This window comes from Solanum dulcamara, chromosome 1, assembly GCF_947179165.1.
Source record: "Solanum dulcamara chromosome 1, daSolDulc1.2, whole genome shotgun sequence".
Lineage (NCBI taxonomy): Eukaryota > Viridiplantae > Streptophyta > Magnoliopsida > Solanales > Solanaceae > Solanum > Solanum dulcamara.
Genome location: NC_077237.1, coordinates 21,029,037 through 21,049,499, shown reverse-complemented (window position 1 = coordinate 21,049,499; position 20,463 = coordinate 21,029,037). Strand labels below are relative to the sequence as shown.

The 20,463-nt window shown below is 34.2% G+C and overlaps 1 long non-coding RNA gene across 3 annotated transcripts; it reads right to left on the bottom strand.

Annotated features, from left to right (window-relative positions):
* Positions 1-7,130: 7,130 nt before the first annotated feature.
* Positions 7,131-9,711, bottom strand: LOC129903033 (uncharacterized). 3 transcript variants are annotated; one of them, XR_008770191.1, is made up of 3 exons: positions 9,460-9,711; positions 7,927-8,664; positions 7,131-7,652 (listed from the first exon to the last, which is right to left on the bottom strand). It is a non-coding gene; the product is annotated as an uncharacterized LOC129903033 (long non-coding RNA). The 3 variants fall into 3 exon arrangements; XR_008770192.1 differs by lacking the exon at positions 9,460-9,711 and having other exon boundaries at positions 7,131-7,505; positions 7,585-7,652; positions 7,927-9,453; XR_008770189.1 differs by lacking the exon at positions 9,460-9,711 and having other exon boundaries at positions 7,927-9,453.
* Positions 9,712-20,463: the final 10,752 nt, after the last annotated feature.

The window sequence follows — 20,463 nt, the reverse complement described above, 5'->3', positions numbered from 1 at the left end:
ACTATCCAGAACAAGAAATACATTGTCAGTACATGACCCCCAGCTACCTTAAAAAAATAATATAAAGACTACATTAAAGAAATCTAACAACTAAATACATAGAATCCTTAAATGAGGAAGACTCACAAACTACTTACTGGAAATGCTGCAACTTTAGTAGTCACTAGTCTGAGAAGGGATACTGGTATCTACATCATAATAGGATGCAGCGCAAAGAAAAGTATGCGTCAGTACATGAGATGTCCTGAGTATGTAAGGGGACTCTGACATAGTCATATTAAAATAGGATTTTCAAAATCACAAGACATAATAAAAATAAATCGGAAAGAAAACATTCAAAGTTCATGCATAAGTATCAATTAAACCTTCATTTAAAAGCATATGTAAGGATGAGTCTAATTCAATAGTCTTGCATAATCATATTCATAAAATAGCATACTTAAATTAACCATATAAAGTTAAGAATATATCGTAAAAAGATGCATAAACTGGGGAGTTTCTTATAACTGACATACACCATGTGAGCTCATGATGTCCAACAGCTAATCTAGTTGGGCGGGCTACCCCTATACCTTGTCAGGGTATAGGACCATATCATATCTATGTGGATTCATTAGTTTGTGCCCCTCAGGGCCATATCGAGTTATCCTACAAAGCGGTATACTCAAGTCCTACGATGGCACGTAATTATGGGACTTAGGAATTGCTACTAAAGGTCCACGGATGCTAAACGAAAACCTTCACCCTAAAGTCTACTCGATGCTAAATAGTCCTCCCAAAATAACATACATACATATTAATTCTCATAAGTATAAAAATTATCCATATATTTGTGTGAGACTAAGCTCAAATTCATATCTTAAAATAACCCGAATTGAGGTTGTAGTTCATATCATACAAAATTTACTTGAAAGCCATAAAGGGGTTAAATAACCGTAGAAATCATGAGAAAGTATTCTAGAACATGCATAACTTGTGATTTCTCCAAAATAACTTTCATAATAATATAAAGACTCTAAAATTACTCTTTGAAATGTAAGGTTCATGAATCATAAATAATATCATGTCAATAAACTCATGAGAATGACCATGAAAAACTTTATCAAGTATAAAAGAAAGTTCAATAGTCAAGAATTCATAATCACGAGTAAGTAATTCAAGAAATTATGCTATTAGATCATAAAAGTGGTGAATTTGAAAGTGGGTTTATAAATTCTAATTGTAGAATTGAATTCATGAAAACTGAGAAATTTTGGACATGAGGATGAAAGAAATTTCTCACTGGAGTCCTACATACCTTAATTGCTCCAAATACCCAAGAAAAAAATGATCTTGGAAGAAGAAGAACCACGAAACCCTTCTTGAACCTTGGGTGTTGAGTTCTTGAGAATATTTCTTGAAAATATATAAATTTCATGAGTAGGAGATATTAATTGGTGTCACGATGAAGAAATTATGAAATTCCATGGTCAAATCTTAACTTGGATGATGGATGAACCTTAGAGGAAGTTAGTTTCTTGAGAACTTCGCTTTCTAGGGTAAAAGTTTGAACTAGGAAGGTGAACTACATCTTTGGGGGATTATTAAATGACCTCAGAGGCACGCTACAACATAGAAAACATGCCAGGCATGTAGCCAACCACGCAGGAAGGCGGTAGCTACTACCTCGGTGTGCTATCGCATTGAAAATACCTCGGGTGTACGGCCAGCACGCGGCAAAATAGTGTCTTATAAAGTAGGAATAACTTTTTACTCTGAGCTTCAATTGATGAAAACTTGTTAGCTTTGGAAAAAAGATACATTTACCTATAATTTGATAGGTCATGAGCTACCTAATTCATTATATTCTGAGAGATATGGTCATTTGAAGTTGCCCTTTATATGAAGTCATGTGAGAACGTAGCCGATAGAAATGCTTTGAATTTAGCTTGGTGTTTGAGGTACCTTATTGTCACACTCCAAACTCGAGGGGCGCAACTAGCACCTAATGCCAAAACTTAGGCATGATCCGACCCTGCTGAACCACTTTTTAATAGCGCATGGCAGCCATATACGCTGTCAAAAAAACAAATAAGTATAACTCGGCTTAAAAATAAGCCCTCGACCGGAAAGGCCCCTCCAACAACTTTAGAAAGAAAATAAGTACTCCCAATAATTCATATAAAGTAATAAGTAGGTAGCACATAAGTTCTGTTTTGGCCATTAAGGCCGTCATGATATCTAGAAAATCATAAACGCTATGTGGGCCGTCAAGGCCATCATGATATATATATACTAACAGAAACATGTACACACAAAGTAAAATAGGCCAATAAGCTGTTAACTGCTACAACACAACAACAAGGCCCAATTTCTAATAAGATGTAGCTAACAAACATACTGGGCCAAAATGGCCACCATCATCTCTATGCAACCCAACTGACTATTCTGCAAGCTTATATGAATACAATACTCGGTGGGAAAAAGCCCCAACCTACCCAAAACTATAAATAGCAAAAAGAAAAATCTTTGAGACTTTAGCGACCCCCGAAAGGAAAGGAGTCAACCAACCCGGTGAAGTCCGGCTATACAACTAGACAGGTTTGTCTGATTCATCATTTGGGACATACATGAAAGAATGCAGTAACCCTAGGTAATGGGGACGTTAGTACAAAATAATGTATAGATTATGTAAAATAACTAAAAGCTGAAACTGAAGTTAATGTCATAAATATTGCAAGTAATCTTATAGGAGGATCAGAGATGTTCTGAGCATACTTGTTCTCTCTTGAATCTTTAATAATGAGACTGCCTACATTAATATTGTAGAATACTCAAGTGGAAAATTAGATGTGAGCCGAAACATACTTACCTTTGTTTAACTTAGCCTTACAAACCATAACGAGCTAAGCAGGTCACTTACCTGAATCTAGCTAACTAATGTCATCAAATAACAAAGTACATGGAGAGGAAGATCAACAACAATCAAAATACAACCTACTTATTCCTAACATAAATCATACAATAATAGTCAAACAATAACCTAATCGCCCCCCATAAGCACGAAAGGCACAAACAACAAATAAGACCACCTATCCAGGCCCCTATAAGCCTAAGAGGTGCCAATTCAATTTAAATACTCTACCGGTAATACCCTAACTCTATAGGCAGTTATTACATTAAGTATCCCCTTAGGCACTTTATACATAGCTCCAAAGGTAATCAGTACCTTTTTATAGTCCCACAGACATCTTATAGCCCTTTTAAGAACCAACATACCCCTTAGGAAACACATAGCCCTCTTAAGCATAAAATAGTGCCACGCTCCGAGAGGGTACCCTACACATGGCCAACACTCGAAGATCATTGCTGGTCCCAAGCGAATCAATTGGTCCAATCACATATTCAAACTCTCAGTGGAAGGTTTAATATAACTCAAAATATAGATAGCTCAAAGGGGCACTCAAAATATTAAAATAATGATTTAATACGCAGAAGATTTCTCAAACATGATGTGACTCAATGTCATATACTCAATACGGAAGTTAAGTTTTAAAAACAAACTCTGAAACAATCCAATCTAACTCAATTAAGTCTCTGTCCAGGAAGCCTCTAACTCAATACTAGAGAAGTGCCAAGAAAAGTCCAAGGCTACCTCAAATGACTATCAACAAAATGACAAGTGAAGAAAATAAATATGAAGCCCTCCGAATGCAAGGAGGTCTCACCAAAAGCTGAATTGGATCTGGTCTTCAATGATGCGCCTGTTGAGGACTCTATCACCTTTATCTGCATCATAAAATAATGCAGGCCAAATGGCATTAGTACATGAAATGTACAAGCATGTAAAATGGCTGAAAGGAAACTTACTCAACTCAGCTCAACTCATAGAACTCAATTATGAAAATAACTCAACTCAATAATGCATGAAGTAGAATAATATAATGCTTTAAATAATATGCAATAAGAATATAATCCCATATAGGAAGTATGATAATTTTACTCTGTGGGAGGTTCTCTAACCTACAACCATCACTTATGAGCTAGTGATGGTCCAACGTTTAAGAGTTGTTGTAACAGCCATCCAATACCTTGCCAAGGTAAAGGACGCTCAACTCAATGGATCAAAAATCAATCACAGTCCATTATTTTGGGACTTGAGAGGCATGACCTCTACCCTATGCTGGCTACGTAGTTTATGGGCTTAACCCATATCGGCCCTCAATACTACACCCAAAATACTTTATATATAATTTGACTTCTCAACTCAATTTTGAAAATAGACGTTTTAATGAAATATTGCTCCACTCATTTATACTTAGAAGGCCCATGCTCAAGATGCTACTCAGGAGATTTCTCAACTCATACTCAAACTCTTTCTCAATCAAAGATGACACTTGCTATTCTTTAAACTCAAAATAAATGCATAAAATCTTTAATGCAAAACATTCACAACTCGTTCTTTAAAACTCCGTCAATGCATAATGTACAATGAAATCTCAATTAGGGTTCATGTGAATGCAAATACGAATCCACACTCTCAACAAGACTAAACTCAAGACACTCATCAAATAATATCGTAATACATATACAATAACACAATGAAATTTATATACGAACTCAATAGGATTGATAGATAATTCAAGAACACAATTCATGAAATTTTGAAACTCATCTCAACTAAGAAAACTGAAGATGTAGGGCATGTGTATGAACTCAATAAAAACTGAAGATGTAGGGCATGTGTATGAACTCAATCAATGTTATGGGTAGCCTTACATACCTGGAATCAAAGAAACAATTGAAGCACGAAGACTTCGTTTGCAACCTTGAAACCTAGCTCTTTCTCCTCTCCAATCTTTTTCTCTCAAATAAATCAAAGTGTTATGAGGATATAAGAGAATAGGGTACTGTTAAGGGGGATCAAAATAGTCCCAAAACATCGAGGCTTTGTTTTGAGAAAAGTAGAAAAAGACTAAAATACCCTTTAAAATAAACCGACTCTTACGGGTCATTCTACGACTCATAGAAACTTCTATGGGTCATAGAAGACCAGTCGTAGAATTGGACTGAAGGAAGGCTTGGGGTTTCACGACTCATGTCTACGAGTCGTAGACTTCTTAACGAGTTGTAGAAATGACTCGTCCTTTAGGCTTTCAAAACTCTAAGAAACTGAATCTCTGAAGTTTCTCTACGAGTCATTTTTATGACTAATAATCATTTCTATGGGTCATCCTGTTGACTTGTAACAAAAGTACTAAGGCTTGTATTTTCAAAATTTAGGCAAAGTATCTACGACTCATTTCCATAGGTCGTCAACATCCTTATGAGTTGTAAGGTGACTCGTAAACCCTCTTCACACTTAACCAAATTTTCCCTTTCTAGTGCCCACCCTACGAGTCCCTCCTACGATCCGTAGAATTCTTTATGAGTCATAGGTTAATTCGTAGCAACTGGCATAGTCTATTTCCTCAATCTTTCTCTATTTTTTTACAAGGTTCTCAAACCTAGTCTAGAATAAAATAACACAGGGTGTTATAATATCTGCCCCTTAGGATCATTCATCCTCGAATGAAGACCAAGCTAAGGGTTTACTCAATGCACGAATACAATCCAGAACTCAACAATCAAACATCCGAACAATCAACTACTCAGACTCAGGAATATTCATCAGATACTCAAATTCGGAAGGAACTTCAAATCAAAGATAGGAAAAAGGGACATTACCATCAACATCATCATTAGGAGGCATGAATAGATGAGGGTATCTATCTTTCATATCCTCTTCAGCTTCCCATGTAGCTTCTTCAACTAACTGATTTCACCATAGAACTTTGATAGATTCTACCTTCTTGGTTCTCAATTTTGCGAACCTGACGATCAAGGATTTGAACTAAGATCTCCTCATAACTCAGGCTCTCTTTCATCCCAATGCTCTCAGTCGGGACAACAAGTGAAGAATCTCCCAAAAACTTCTTAAGCATAGAGATGTGAAACACAAGATGAATAGGTGCTAACTATGGGGCAACTCCAATTCATAGGCTACGTTACCCGCCCTCTTCACAATCTTGTAAGGACCAGTTTAGCGGGGAATAAGCTTCCCTTTCTTTCCAAATCTCATCACACCCTTCATGGGTGAAACTTTCAAGTATACCCAATCGTGCACTTCGAACTCCAAAGCTCACACTTATACATATATATATATATATATATATATATAACTCCAACAGCCAACTTCATCAATAACCACTATAACTATGAGTACTATGGTGAGAATGAACAAGTCGTATCAATTATACGACGCGGAAACTTGCCGAGAAAGGGTTAACCTTAACATACCTTGCTTGCTCCTCATCGAACCTATAAAGCTTCTGCCCGAGCATCCATTCCCACTCACAGCAAAATCAGACCCTAAACCACATCCAAACGCCTACTAATTCATTGTTGCAACTCGAAAGTATAAACAAAAAGTACCATGAAATTATCGGAACAATGAGAAAACCTAGCTTAGAAAATCAATCTTTGCATTCGTCTTGTTGAATAGAGACGTAATTGACTTATCTGTAGCCTCATGTTTCCTTGTTTAAAAGTAATAAAATTTGCTACATATATTATGTGAACACTTAATTCCAAAGAAAGCATTGAATAATTATGGGACAATTTTAAATACATACAATAAACTAATTAGTTTACAACAAATATAATCATATTTTATTTATATATTTATATATGAGCTATACGCTGAATATACATTATGATATACTCAAACATATACTCAAAAACTGAATATAGCTTGACAATACATGAAATATACAATGACTATACATACCGGCGAATGATCATTTTTTTGTAATTATTTTATCTGAATGATTGGTGCAATTATCCCAATAATTATTTCTATTTTTAACCATGGGATCCACACGTCTAGCCACTAATTCTCAATCTTATATATATATATACTAGGTATGAATGCCCGTGGAAGCACGGGCCAACACAATTAGTGACTTTAATTTTTCATTAATTAGGTGACTTCATCCAAAAACCTGGCATGAATATACAAAAATGACATTATATTTCTTTTGTGGTGTTTGCAAAAATCAGATAATTTTACAGTTGACACATGTAATAGAAACTTTGCTTATGGACAAGGATTAATAAATAGATCATTCCATCTTGAAATTATATTTTCTTTTCTTCATTACATGAAGTAAGTCGATAAAAGGAAAGAGAAACTGAAAGCTAGAACTAATAATCACGTTTTAAGAAAATTAGAATGTAAAATCATAGCCTCCATTGGAAAATAAAAAGTGTTAACATTTATAGGCAGTGCAATGCAAAGGTCCAGCGTCAACACTTAAAGAAGGTATCGTAGATCCATCAGCCATTGGGAATGATTGAGCCTTTGAGTAATATGGATTAGTAGTCCCATAAGTACATGGTATAAAATAGACTCCATTCATGAGTTTATCCTTTGAAGACCTCCACTTCCAATTCTTCCATCCATTCTTAACTTTCCTCTTTGTAACCTAATTAACAACCAAACCATAATATAATTGTTACTAATATTAGGTTTAAGATCAAGGTGCATCAAAAATATCGTCTCACATGTTTTTCAATGAGTTTATATGGAGAGAATAAATGCTATCACTTGAATAGTTGGGGCTCCTTGATTCCTGCACAAAGAACAACATGAAGTGTAGTATATCAGAATGGTAAGACTATCAAAGAGTCTTTTTCTTGTGCATTAAATTTGGCATAATAGAAAAACAATCATGAACTTCTTTTTAACAGAACTCCATCCCTTATATATTGTATGGAATATAGATGAAAGGTATTAATATTTATATCTCATTGTCGCATGTTCACAAGTTGTAATTACATTACTTCATTCTTTTTTATTGTAGTTTAAGGAAGTATGTATGTAAAGGAGAAGGATCACAATATTACCTTTGAGAGGCAGGGTAGTAATTTTTTGCAGCACTCGTTGACAGAAAAGTGTTACCTTGAAGTCATCTGCTAAGTTTTCCATTGTACATGGATTCTAGCACAATCTCGACTGCTTCGAGAGGAAGGTCTTTTAAGAAGACTATTGAAGAAATACTCCACCGTACTTCGTTTGTGAACATCTGCCAATTTAATAAACTTACCGGCATTCTAGAAGCGATGCAGAAGATAAATATTAAAGTAACACAGACAATTTCTATCATGTTATCCGCACAATACAATCCAAAACATGGATGAAATATCTGATTCAATTTAGCCGTTAAGGCAACATATGAGTGTTGATTTCTTAATTGAATTGAGTAAAATTTCATATTAGTGGTTGTAATAGTGTGCAATACTTCTCAGTAGTATGCAATTTCACACATATTTTGATAGCAAATCAATATTTGAGGTGAGCAGATGTGTTTGCCAGTAAAAGGAAAATATTCTCATTTTGCATTGTTATCATTCTTCGTAACTGAAAAAAAATACCAAACAAAGAAATACTCAGATTGTGTATATTTGAGACAAAGGAAAGGGACTCCGCTGGATCCCTCTGAAATCTCCATTAAAACTCATATTCCACAGACCACAAAAGCAAAAGAAAATTATGATGATATAAATATTTAATCAGAAGATCATATTCCCATATTTCCTGAAAAATAACCACCATCCCCCTCCGCGATTCTACTACGATATTTCCTGTAAAGTAAACATCCCCATGTCATCTAAATTTCGTTGTATCATTTTCAACAGTACTTCTCAATATTTCTATCAAAAAAAAAAATCTTCTCCAATTATGAAAAAGTATATGGGGAAAAGGGAATCATCAATAAAGATGAATTTCATTCTTATAGGTGGAAATCCATTCTTCTTGAAGTTTATCAACTCCATTATTTTCCATGATGTCCAATTTTAAGTGGAGGAACCTAAAACCTCTCAATAACAAGAATAATCATTAATTTTATTTCAGGCATATACTCAAAACAACTATTCATTTGTAGCATGTCAAGCAAATTAAGAATAAAGAAGATCAAATAATTGGAAAATTAAAGTATAAAAACATCCGTTAAGAAACTATAGTTTATCTTCCTGCCAACGTAAATATCGAGAAAAATCTAAGAACCTTTTTTGATTTTTTCTCAAGATGTTGGCACAAAGAGAATACTAACTTGTTTTTTTTTTTTTTCTTATAAGTAGTTTTAATGATTTTAAGTTGGTCAGACAAATACTTAAAAAAATTGAAAGAAGCTAATAAACAATTTATAAGGTAATCCAAACGGGCTCTAAAATGCTATAATAGGGGAAAATCACCAAAAAGATGCAAACCTAAAACAGAGAAATATCTAATGAGCAGCAATTTTCCATTAAAACCATGAACTTCCAGTTCAAGCACATGCAAAAAATAACACAGAAAATCTATCTAGAGAAATCAACAAAGAAATTTTAAAAATACAATTCAAATTAAGGACAGGAGAAGGACGCAGATAGCAAAACCTGGCAAAAATAGAAGAAATTGAGCATGGCTTTTGATAACAAATCCTGGCAAATTAGTCGGCATAAATGGCAGAAAGATGTAGAGATTCATGAACCTTGGAGGTAATCAGATGCAAAAATTAGGGTTGATGATGAAAGAGAAGGCATAGCCGGTAATGAAGGCTCAGTTTGGAGGTAATCAGATGCAAAAAAGAAACTTTTCTAGTGATACATAGAAAACACGTGTCCCTAAAATATAAGACTCACCTTAAGAAACTAGATGTACACGGGCCAACATTTTAAATTTTGATATAACCTCATTTGTGTTTGCTCTATCTAAGAAATATATTTGAGATTCAAAGTAGCAATAAATATTTTTGAATAACCATAATTTCAAAAACACAATACCCATCATTCAGAGACGAATTATATTTCCTAACTTGCACAATAAATGAATTCACATTCAATAAGAAACAATCGAGGTGTACTGTCATTTCTCTTTCAAGTTTCAATAATCAGTTCAATAGTAAGTTGACAGACATTCACAATATAGACATTCAAAGCCTATCAAACATTACATAAGTAGGCAATCAAATCTTATTGCATAAGGATAGAGAATGCAATATAGGAAATTTTCACTCAAACCACTATTCTTTAAGTATTCATCATAAGAATCAATAAAACATCAAGTAACTAACAATACTTCAAAAATGAGTCTTGTTACCATCTCAGTAAGAATTCAAGAAATATTGGAGCAAATAATGAAGAAAATGTGATTGTACTCCATAAGATGTGCAATTAACATTTTAGAGTAGCAAACCTCTTCAAACAGACTTTGAACAACCACTTCCGTTTGAGCAAGGGGAAGCATAATTATGATTAGTGTTTATTAATGGCTTAATCCTGCAAGACAATTAAACTTGGTAAAGTTTTACTGACCTAAACAATGTGATGAATGGTGCATGCTGTTGTGCATCACCTGACCCATGTCAGACTCATATATGATCTTTCGAGAAAAGAAGCATTTACATTTATAAATTATATCTTTTAAACAGTTACTCACAAATTATATTTGATGAAACAAGTTGTAATCACACATTTTACCAACAAACTAGTTAAGGGATTTACACCAATAAAGAAGCTAATACAAAAGACATATGCATTCTTTTCTCCTCATTATTGCACATGAAACATCTGCTTCAAATTGATACACCTCTCTTTACCAGTTGTTTTGTGTGAGACGGGCATCATGTGTAGGATTGCCTTGAACCGCTTAGATTTTTAATTTTAAAGCAATTTCTGTCAAAATGACGGATCTTGTCATAGGTGTCTCTCGATGAGCTTCGGGTAACAAATGTCTCAATTTTTTTATATAAAAAATAGTGATTTTCAGAGTTGCTTCTTGAAAATCATTTGTAAGTGTATGGAAAAGCAAATAACAACTGATCAAGTGCTGCATGTATTCCAAAGAGCTAGAAATGATCTTTTACACGAATGTATGCAGAAAAATTGCGCTTCTTATTCAAGATTTTTGTGCAATACGTATTGTTCTTCAATCCGTAAATATTTAATGAAATATAACAGACTAGTACTTTGAACCATTATCCCTTAGAAAGAAATTCTTATTTTGCATAAAAAGATGACAAAATAAAACTATTTCCCCTCCGTATACTCGACTATGTAATCAAATTGCATTTACGTATCATAACTTAAATCTCACTATTACATTGCACTTTCCTATTAAGCTTTTGAATGGAAATTAATCACCCCCTTTTCTAGGGAAATAGACAACTAAGTGACATGTCTGGTGAGGAAGCCCCTAAATCAGCAGCAAGTTAAGGAATTTCAATAATCAACACCATCGTTTTTAAAAAAAGCTTAGGCAATCCATTAAGCAATTTCTATTTTTTTTCTTAGATGATTGTAACAGTCCCAAAAGAAACAAAAAAAGAGCAATATCAGAGAACAATGAGCTTATTTGTCTAGCGAAAAAGATTATTGAAATATCAGAGACGATTCACAATATCAAAGAAGGTGCTTCAACTTCTTACAACATACAACTCACAGTTGAATATGAAAATGAGAAACCGTTGGCTACCAATATATATTCCTGCTCAATACAAGATTTTACCAGATTATCAATTTTCACATTATGTGTTTATAGACTCACACTTATGAGCCACTTTTAGTCTTAGTTCTGATCTTGCACTTTACTATGACATTGTTCAATCTGCTTTCTCTATGTGTCTTGAGTTTTAAATAGAATAGTAAATTTGCATGATAGAAAGTCAAAAACTTTGAATACTGACATCTAGTTTGACTCCATGTTTATGAAATGCATTTTGGCTTCCTTAAGTTTCTTCTTGAATGAGAGAACTTATAGATAAATATTTATAGACTGCCTTAAAATTATACATCGATATTTGTTTGCTTTATTTTCAACTTCTTGGTGAGGATCAAAAAGTTGGGAGAGAAATTCCAATAAATGATAATAGTGAAAATAGCAAGGAAAATCGTATCAAATCAAAGAAAGGGCTTTTCTTGAACCCAAATATTTCTGTCTTTTCCTTGCATTTATAGATGGAGAAATGTCACCATCGAACGAACAACAACAAATAAGAAAATTTCATCTAATTTAACAACGTCCATCTAATCCGATGAGCATCCATATAATCTCAAATCATAACCAAGAAAATAAATAGACCCACAAAAGTAGTCATCAGAAAATTTCATACATTCTAGAGCTATGTGAAGAAGGAAATATGGTCTATGAAATTCAAGGAGGGAGGAGTATACCCAAAGCCATGAATACTTACATGTTACTTTTAAACACAATAAAGATAAAGATAGGCAAAGAGAGTTGTGAAAGAGTAAAAATGGTTTGAGAAAGTACTGATATATATGTATGTATGTATGTATGTATGTATGTATGTATGTTATGATGTGATGATTCCCATGATTTCATTCACATGAACTCTAGTTTAGTTGATGATAGTTTTATTAACGTGCATTCATTTAGAGTTGATGAGAATAGTTTTCATGCATTAAACGAAGTATGATTTTAAACTGAGTCTATGCATATTTTATTGAGTTTTCAAATAGTATGAGCATTGAGTTTAAATAATTTTGAGTATTGAGTTAAATGATTTGAGAAAAAGTTTTGATGAGATGTGAATGATTTTATAAAAAGTATATTTTTGAATGAGAAAGCATGATAGTTTGAGATAAGATTGAATTTTGAAAGGTCTATTAAGACTTGAGATGAGATGATGGAATTGTGATACCTGACAGATATGAGCATAATGAATTGATTTGGGGAGCAGTATTGAGAATTAATTTGGGTAAGAGAATGAGTAACTCAAGCCCCATGAATTACGTAGCCAGCGTAGGATAGAGGACAAGCCTCTCTTTCCCCAAAAGAGGACTTTTATATTGGATATATAAAGGTTGATCGTCTCTTACCCTAGCAAGGTATTGGATGGCTGCGGCAACGGTAGTGCAAAGCGTTGCATCATCACTCTCTCATAGGTGATGGTTATTGGTTAGAGAAAATCTCTAATGAGTATGTACACACTATTTAGCTGAGTTGTATACCCTTAAATATGAAATTTGAGATATTGCTTTAGTTTTTAAAACTTGTATACTTTATTGAGTTGAGTCAATCTTTGTTCTTTGTCATTGAGTATACTTTGGGTTTATCTTTCCTTCATTTATTTTACATACTCGTATATTTTATGTATCGATGATGTTTGGCTTGTATTATTTTATGATGCATATACAAGTGATAGAGGTCCTCAATTGGCACATCATTGAAGACTAGTTGCTGTCTAGATTTTGGTGAGACCTCCGTGCGTTTGGAGGATTTATTTTATTTCATTCATTATTTATTATCCTGATGCTCAATTGAGGTAGCCTTGTATTTGTCTCGGCGCCTTTCTAGTACTGAGTTAGAGGCTTTATCGACAGAGTTAAAGTTGAGTTAGAATGGTTCTTTTAGAGTCAATGTTTAAACTATAATTTCATTATTGAGTTTATGACGTTGAATTACTTTATACTTCATGTATTTTAAATTTATTATTTATCTATTATGGGTGATGTTGAGTTGCCCACTTGAGTCTTATTTTCCTTAAGTTGTGTCTTCTGTTGAGTGATGAAATGAGTGATAAAATGAGTGATCAGACCAAGCGGTTCACTCAGGAACAACAATGGATCTCCGAGTGCCGAACACGCCTAGGTTACCCTCTCAAGGCATGACATTTTCACTCCTTTCTCCATCCCGTTCACGTTATTTTTCCTTCTATTTTTTTCTCCTTTTCCCTTTCTCTTGCAAGTTCATTTTTGTGGTCCCGTCAGCATATGCATTATCCTTCTGCCTAGGTTTATCTTTCTGAAGCTTTTATTTTTTCTCTTTTATAATATTTTGTAGCTCATATACATTCTTTGTAATGATATCCAAAGGTTGTAGAAATTTGAAGTCTTTGATATCATCAGGGATTCCTTAGTAATTGGTTAGTTCAGATTTATAAAGATCTAAACTTCGGATAGAAAAATCAGAATATCAAAATATTTGCATTACATTGCTTCAATTTGTTTCTAGTTCAAGATATCGAATACCCTTTTGCACAAATTTAAGAAGAGCACCAGGAGGAACTAGATTTCCATCCATTGTGCTCTTATTGATCCCTGCCTCGTATCCAAAAGTAAAGGTTGAATGTGAGAATCCTAAAAATATAAATTAGCAAAATTAGTAGTCCGGTTAGATACTACCGTACTAGGCCATTATGATCAAAGTCAAGTTGTCAACCAGCCTATTAACAAATCATTTTCAATGAAGCAACAACTGGTAGTATGGGGAGGGTAGGCTAACCAAGTCAATGATGCTTAGCTGGTCTTTTCGGATGATCAGCCACATTGGGACTGAGACACGGCTCAGACTTCCATGGGGGGCAACAGTGAGGAATTTTGGACAATAGGTGCCTGATCTAGTAATATCGCATGGTGAAAAAGGGAAATTTTGCTTGTAATGCTCTTTCACGAGTGCTCAATCATGACAGTTTTGAGGAAGAAGCCTAGCTGACTCCGTGCCTGCAACGTATGTAGACCTTAAGCCCTACCTTTGAGGTGGAAAGGTTGTTTCTGATAGAATCTTGGCTCAAAAGAATGCTTATGCACGAGGAAATGGTTACAAGAAAATGTCTACTTTGCCGAATCTAACTTGTCTAACAACAACAAAATACCCAGTGGAGTCTGGGGAAGGTGAATCGCCAGAGGTTATAATGACCATTGTTTGTGAATCACCAGTGGCGTAAACAGACATATAGGCTAGGCTACTCTATTCTCTTGATATATCTAGAGTTAAAAAGTGGTAACAAGGAATTTTGAGACATTAGAATATGCATTTCAAATGAAGTGTTGACTCTTAACTGACTAATGTACCCTGGAGAAACGGATTCAGAATATGGTTATATATCAAAACATATTTAGTTTATTGAATTAAAAATGTTTAGGTAGATGAATGGATCAAAACTATTTAATTCATATGAACCCATAAACTAAATGATAAAAAAGTTATTTGCTTAAGACCAATCAAACTTTTAGGTTGAAAGGTAGTTTTCGATAGTTCCTTCAATGAATCCATAAACTAAATGATGAAAAATGTTTACTTTATATAATTGAACATCATCTAACAACGATATATCTAGTGTGATGTGTACAGAAACCTTATCCCCTACCTTGTACAGGTACAAGAGCTTGTGTCCAAATTAACTGTCATGACCTGAGATTGCCCCTTAGTTGCGACACCGTGCTTAGAGCCATAAGTGACCCCTAGCTAACCTCATGTCAAGTCATGACACTAAGATTCATAAAATTAACAACAAGAGATAACTAAAATAAGGAAGACAACATGAATATTCTAATAAGAGTCTTATATAATAAAAGATAATATCTGAGAACACATAAGAGGAGTCTAATTGTTTATCTGAAAAACCTCTTCTATATACGATTTGCCAGGAAAAATACCTAACTAACTCCAAATATCTAAAACTAAAAGATAATACTGAAAGGAAATATAATATCATCCTTGAAAAATAAAGATTCACCAATTGGCTACAAACGCTGACTGGATCTGTACTAACCACAGGTGAGATATTGAGCATTAGAAACTTCTTTATAACACAATATACGCAAAAAATATGCGGTCAGTAATTTGAATCTACTAAGTATGAGAAATATGCATAATAAACATGATAACTGAATATGATAAATCAGTAAAAATATGCTGATGCAATGATCAAGTAAATAACATGAAACTAATGAACTGAACTGAAATATCTGAAATACTTGATTATGCAATATCATAAAATCTGACTCTGGGGGATACTAAAACTAACATATAACCATGTGAGATACAATATGGAGTCCTCTATATTGCCCCACTAAAAGAGCCCAATGTACTTGTCAAGGTATAAAGGTTGAAGGTTAGCTAATAAGGATCCACTAAGCTAATGTCTATCTTAGAGAAATCCTATAGTATCATGTAGTTCTTGGAAGTAGGAGTTGCTTCTAAAGGTCCATGGACGCTGACTAGAAACCTTCATCCCTAAATTCCCTTAGTGTTAAGTATTATTCCTAGGGAAACATACATATAACTAATACAGTAATAATCTGATAATATTGTAATCTTGATAATATGATAAATATACTGAGTAGATCCTAAATCATGATATTTGATCATATTGTGAAAGATACTTTATCTGAAAGCATCATAAATCATGAAAATTGATAATCAGAAATGATGCTTTTGAAATTACATAGTTTTGAATCATGAAAATGCATAATCATGAAAATGCATATATACCAAGGGTTTATATAAACTATCATTGAAAGTATGGAATTATAGTTAAAAATCATGCAATTGAAGATCATACTTGAAGAATAACTGAGTTTCTATAAGAACCCATGAGAATCATAGAAACTCTAGGTTTTGAGAATCATGGAACTTGAAGAATTGGGATTTTCTTGGAACTCAATGGGTGAAAGGATATCCATTGATGAAATTCCACATACCTGGAGTAGAATCTAAGCGTGAATTCCTTTAATGGATACTTGAAGCTTGGGACCTAGTTCTTGCCTTGAGAGGAGACTTGAGAGATAAGAAATCTAAATTGGATAAGTTATGAGAGAATGGGAAACTTAGGCTAATTAGAATCACTTAATCCTACTTAGAATAGCCCAAAACAATATAGTATAGGGATTAAAAGAATAGGAAGAAACTTAAATATCCCTAATTAAAATCCGTCAGAGGGAATCTACGGATGGTATCTACCTTCTGTGGTTCCATCTACCGACCTCTCATGCCCGTAGAAATCAAAGAATGTTTCTGAGTTTTTGAACTATCGACCACGAGACCCCAATTACGGTCCATAATTAATGTATGACCCGTACTGACTAGGGGTGCTTATTGGGCGGATCGGACGAATTATTATCCTTAACGGTTTGACTTAACGGTTATCGGTTTTTAAAAGTACTAATCCGCTATCCAACCTATAAGATATCGGTTGGTTCGGTATCGAATTACCAATTATCGGACGGTTATCGAGCGGTGTATCGGTGGTATGATAACATGTAAAATTTCCGCCACTTATTTTAATTCGGCTTCTCAACAGGCATACACAATGTAAGTTAGGTAAATAATAATCAATATGTCATATGTGAACAATTAACAACAAACCGCCGCTTAAACTTCACACTTTCACAATATATTCATATATAGCTACAAATAATAATATAATTAATAAAATATCATACTCTAGTCAGGTAAATTTGTGCAGCCCAACAATTCAAAGGGTATAACGAGGGGCAGAAAAATAGTACTAGTACATTACATATACAGTGGTTTGTGAATTGTGATCTCTCATTTGGGAGATTTCTGTACCAGGTGTGGACATCAATATTGGTTGAGAAGGGGAAGGGAAAGAGAAACATTTAAATATTGCCAATATGAAAAAATAAAATAAAAACACTAGTGTTTCAAATTAGCAGTAGCTTGTTTTCCTCCTTTTGAGGACATGATCAGACTCCTCCCTTGTGCTTGTAACTCTGAATTTTGGAATTGGTTGATTGCTTGCTGAAACATCGTCAACCTATCAGAATTTAGTGAAAGTTAATTACTTGAGGCTCCAACCCATTTGAATCTCCCAGTGAATTGATGAAAAAGGAAATAGGGGTTGGCTAGTTTTTGAATTGAATATGATGAGACTGAAATTATAAACCTTTTCTCAAAAATAGATGTTATTTGCAACTATAGAATATAAAAGACAAAAGCAAACATTGTGATAATAAGCAAATTTTGTGGATGTACTGCATGAAAGGAACTTCTGAAAACTAAGAAGCTCATCACTTACATACTTCTACATAGCGATGAAGTATTTTCTCGACTGCACTTTGATGCAAAGGCGGCAAGTCGGCAACTGCAAGTAGTAGGGCTGCTGCCTGCTTCTCTTATTTAGGTTTAGATAAAAATTAGGGATTTAGGATATATAGACATAGTTGCTGACTTGTAGTTGTTGGGCCTGGGCTTGTACTCTAAATGGCCAAATGGGTTTGGCCTATTTTAACTAAATGGGCTTAGTACAAATTATAATTATCAATATCATACATATTTTATATGTTTATGGATAAAAATATATTAAAATATAATAAATTCTTAACGGATTAACGGTTTATCCAATAACAAAATTGAGTAATCCGTCCCCAATACCGATAAGCCATTAATTATAAAATTTAAATCCATTCCCCACCCACTAATTCGATAACCCAATACCAATAAGCCAATAAGCCAATTTTGCGGTTGGGTTATCGGTAGCGGCCGGTTTTGAACAGCCCTAGTACTGACAACTCATAAAAAGGTTGGGCTTGAAAGTTTGAGTTTTTGAACTTTTATTTCATGAGACACATCAACAGTTCGTAGAATAATCTACAAGCCGTAAGAGGTGTTTGTTGAAATTAGAAATTTTCTACAGATTTCTGAAATTTCATGACTTGATTCTACAAGAATATCTACGATGCGTAAAATCAACCATGATCCGTAAAATCTTCTTGTCATGTTCAAGTCAAATTCCAAGTTTATGAAGTTACTCTATGACTCCAATAAATGATCCTTAGAATAAATCATGACTCGTAAACTTAGGTTGTAGTTATCAGGTAAAATTTCTGATTCTCTAAAGTTGGTCTGTAGGGCACATCTATGAATCATAATTCCATTTATGGGACATAAATAGTTCCCATAAAATATGATCTTTTGCAAACTGGAATTTTTCTAAACTCTTTCTGGTCTGATCTGAACAAGGAACTTTTGGGGTATCACAATATCTCCTACTTGATAACATTCAATATCGAATGAAATCTAAGAAGGCTTAAAAGAGTAGGGAAAAGATCTGCAACCCAATATTGAAAATTAAATTTGAAACTGATGGAATGAATGGCTCCTAATAAATACATGAAGATTGAACTGATTTCATGAACAAACATGCATACTGAAACCTGAGTATAATTGAATGACATGAATGGAACAATTACCTCACGTTGGAACTGATCTGGAAGGAAAGAGGTGGGGGTAATTAACCATCATATTTGCTTAAGCTTCCCAAGTACCTCCCTCAACCAACTGATTCCTCCTAAGGACTTTCACTGAAGCAACTTCTTTATTCCTTGAATTATGAACCTACCAATCAAGAATCTCAACTAGGACCTCATCATAAGAGAGACTTTCATTAACACCAACAGTCCCTAAAGGCACAACTAATGTCAGATCACCAACACACTTCTTCAACAAGGACACATTAAACACTGGGTGCAATGATTCTAACTCAGCGGGCAAATCTAATTCATAGGACACCTTATCAATTTATCTCAAAATTCTGTAAGGGACAACATATCTAGGACTGAGCTTTCTTTTCTTACAAAATATCATCACCCCATTCATAGGTGAGAATTTTAGATAAACTTAATCATCAATTTCAATTTCAAGCTTTCTTCTTCTCATGTCTACATAAGATTTCTACCTACTCTGGGCTGATCTCAACCTCTCTCTAATAAGTCGAACTTTATCCATAGCCTCATGACATGACTTAGGCTGCATCAAAGCCACTTCACCAATCTGAAACCATACTATAGGAGACCTACACCACTACCATAGAGCCATCTGAATACTAGAGTGGTAACTATAATTATAAGCAAAACTTAATCATAGGAAAATGATCATTCCAATTACCTTTAAAGTTGATCACGCAATCTCTCAACATATCTTCCAATGTATGAATAGTCCTTTCGGCCTGGCCATCTGTGTGTGGAATAAAGGTTGTGCTAAGCTTAAACTGAGTACCAAGGTCTTTCTGAAATGATTTTACAGAATTGAGACATAAATTGAGTGCCCCTATTTGAGATAATGGATAATAGAACTCCGTACAATTTCACCATCTCCCGAATGTAAAGTATATCATAATCCTCGATTTAATAAGAAGTCTTAAATAGAAAGAAATATACTGACTTAGTCATTTGGTCTACAACCACCCATATTGAATCATGTTGTCGACGTGTGCGAGGAAAACCTGTGATGAAGTTTATATTAAAATCATCCCACTTTCAAGTAGGAATATTGATATCCTGAGTCATACTGCCTGGTTTATGGTGCTCAACCATAACTTGGAATTTTGGACACTTAGCCATGAATTTTGCAATATTCTTCTCCATGACATTCCACCAATAAAATTCCTAGAAATCATGGTATATCTTAGTAGCTCCTGGGTGAATATAATATCTTGAGAACTAAGAGCTTCTGATTGTATTTACTACCTCAACTCATCAACATCCGGACTACACAACCAACACTGATAATGAAGTATACCATCTCCCTCTTGGGAGAAAGCCTCAATAGTATTTTTAAGAACCACTTCCTTTAGCTCAACAAAGGTAGGATCATCATTCTGCTTTACCTTAACATCTATTACAAGGGACGATTCTGAA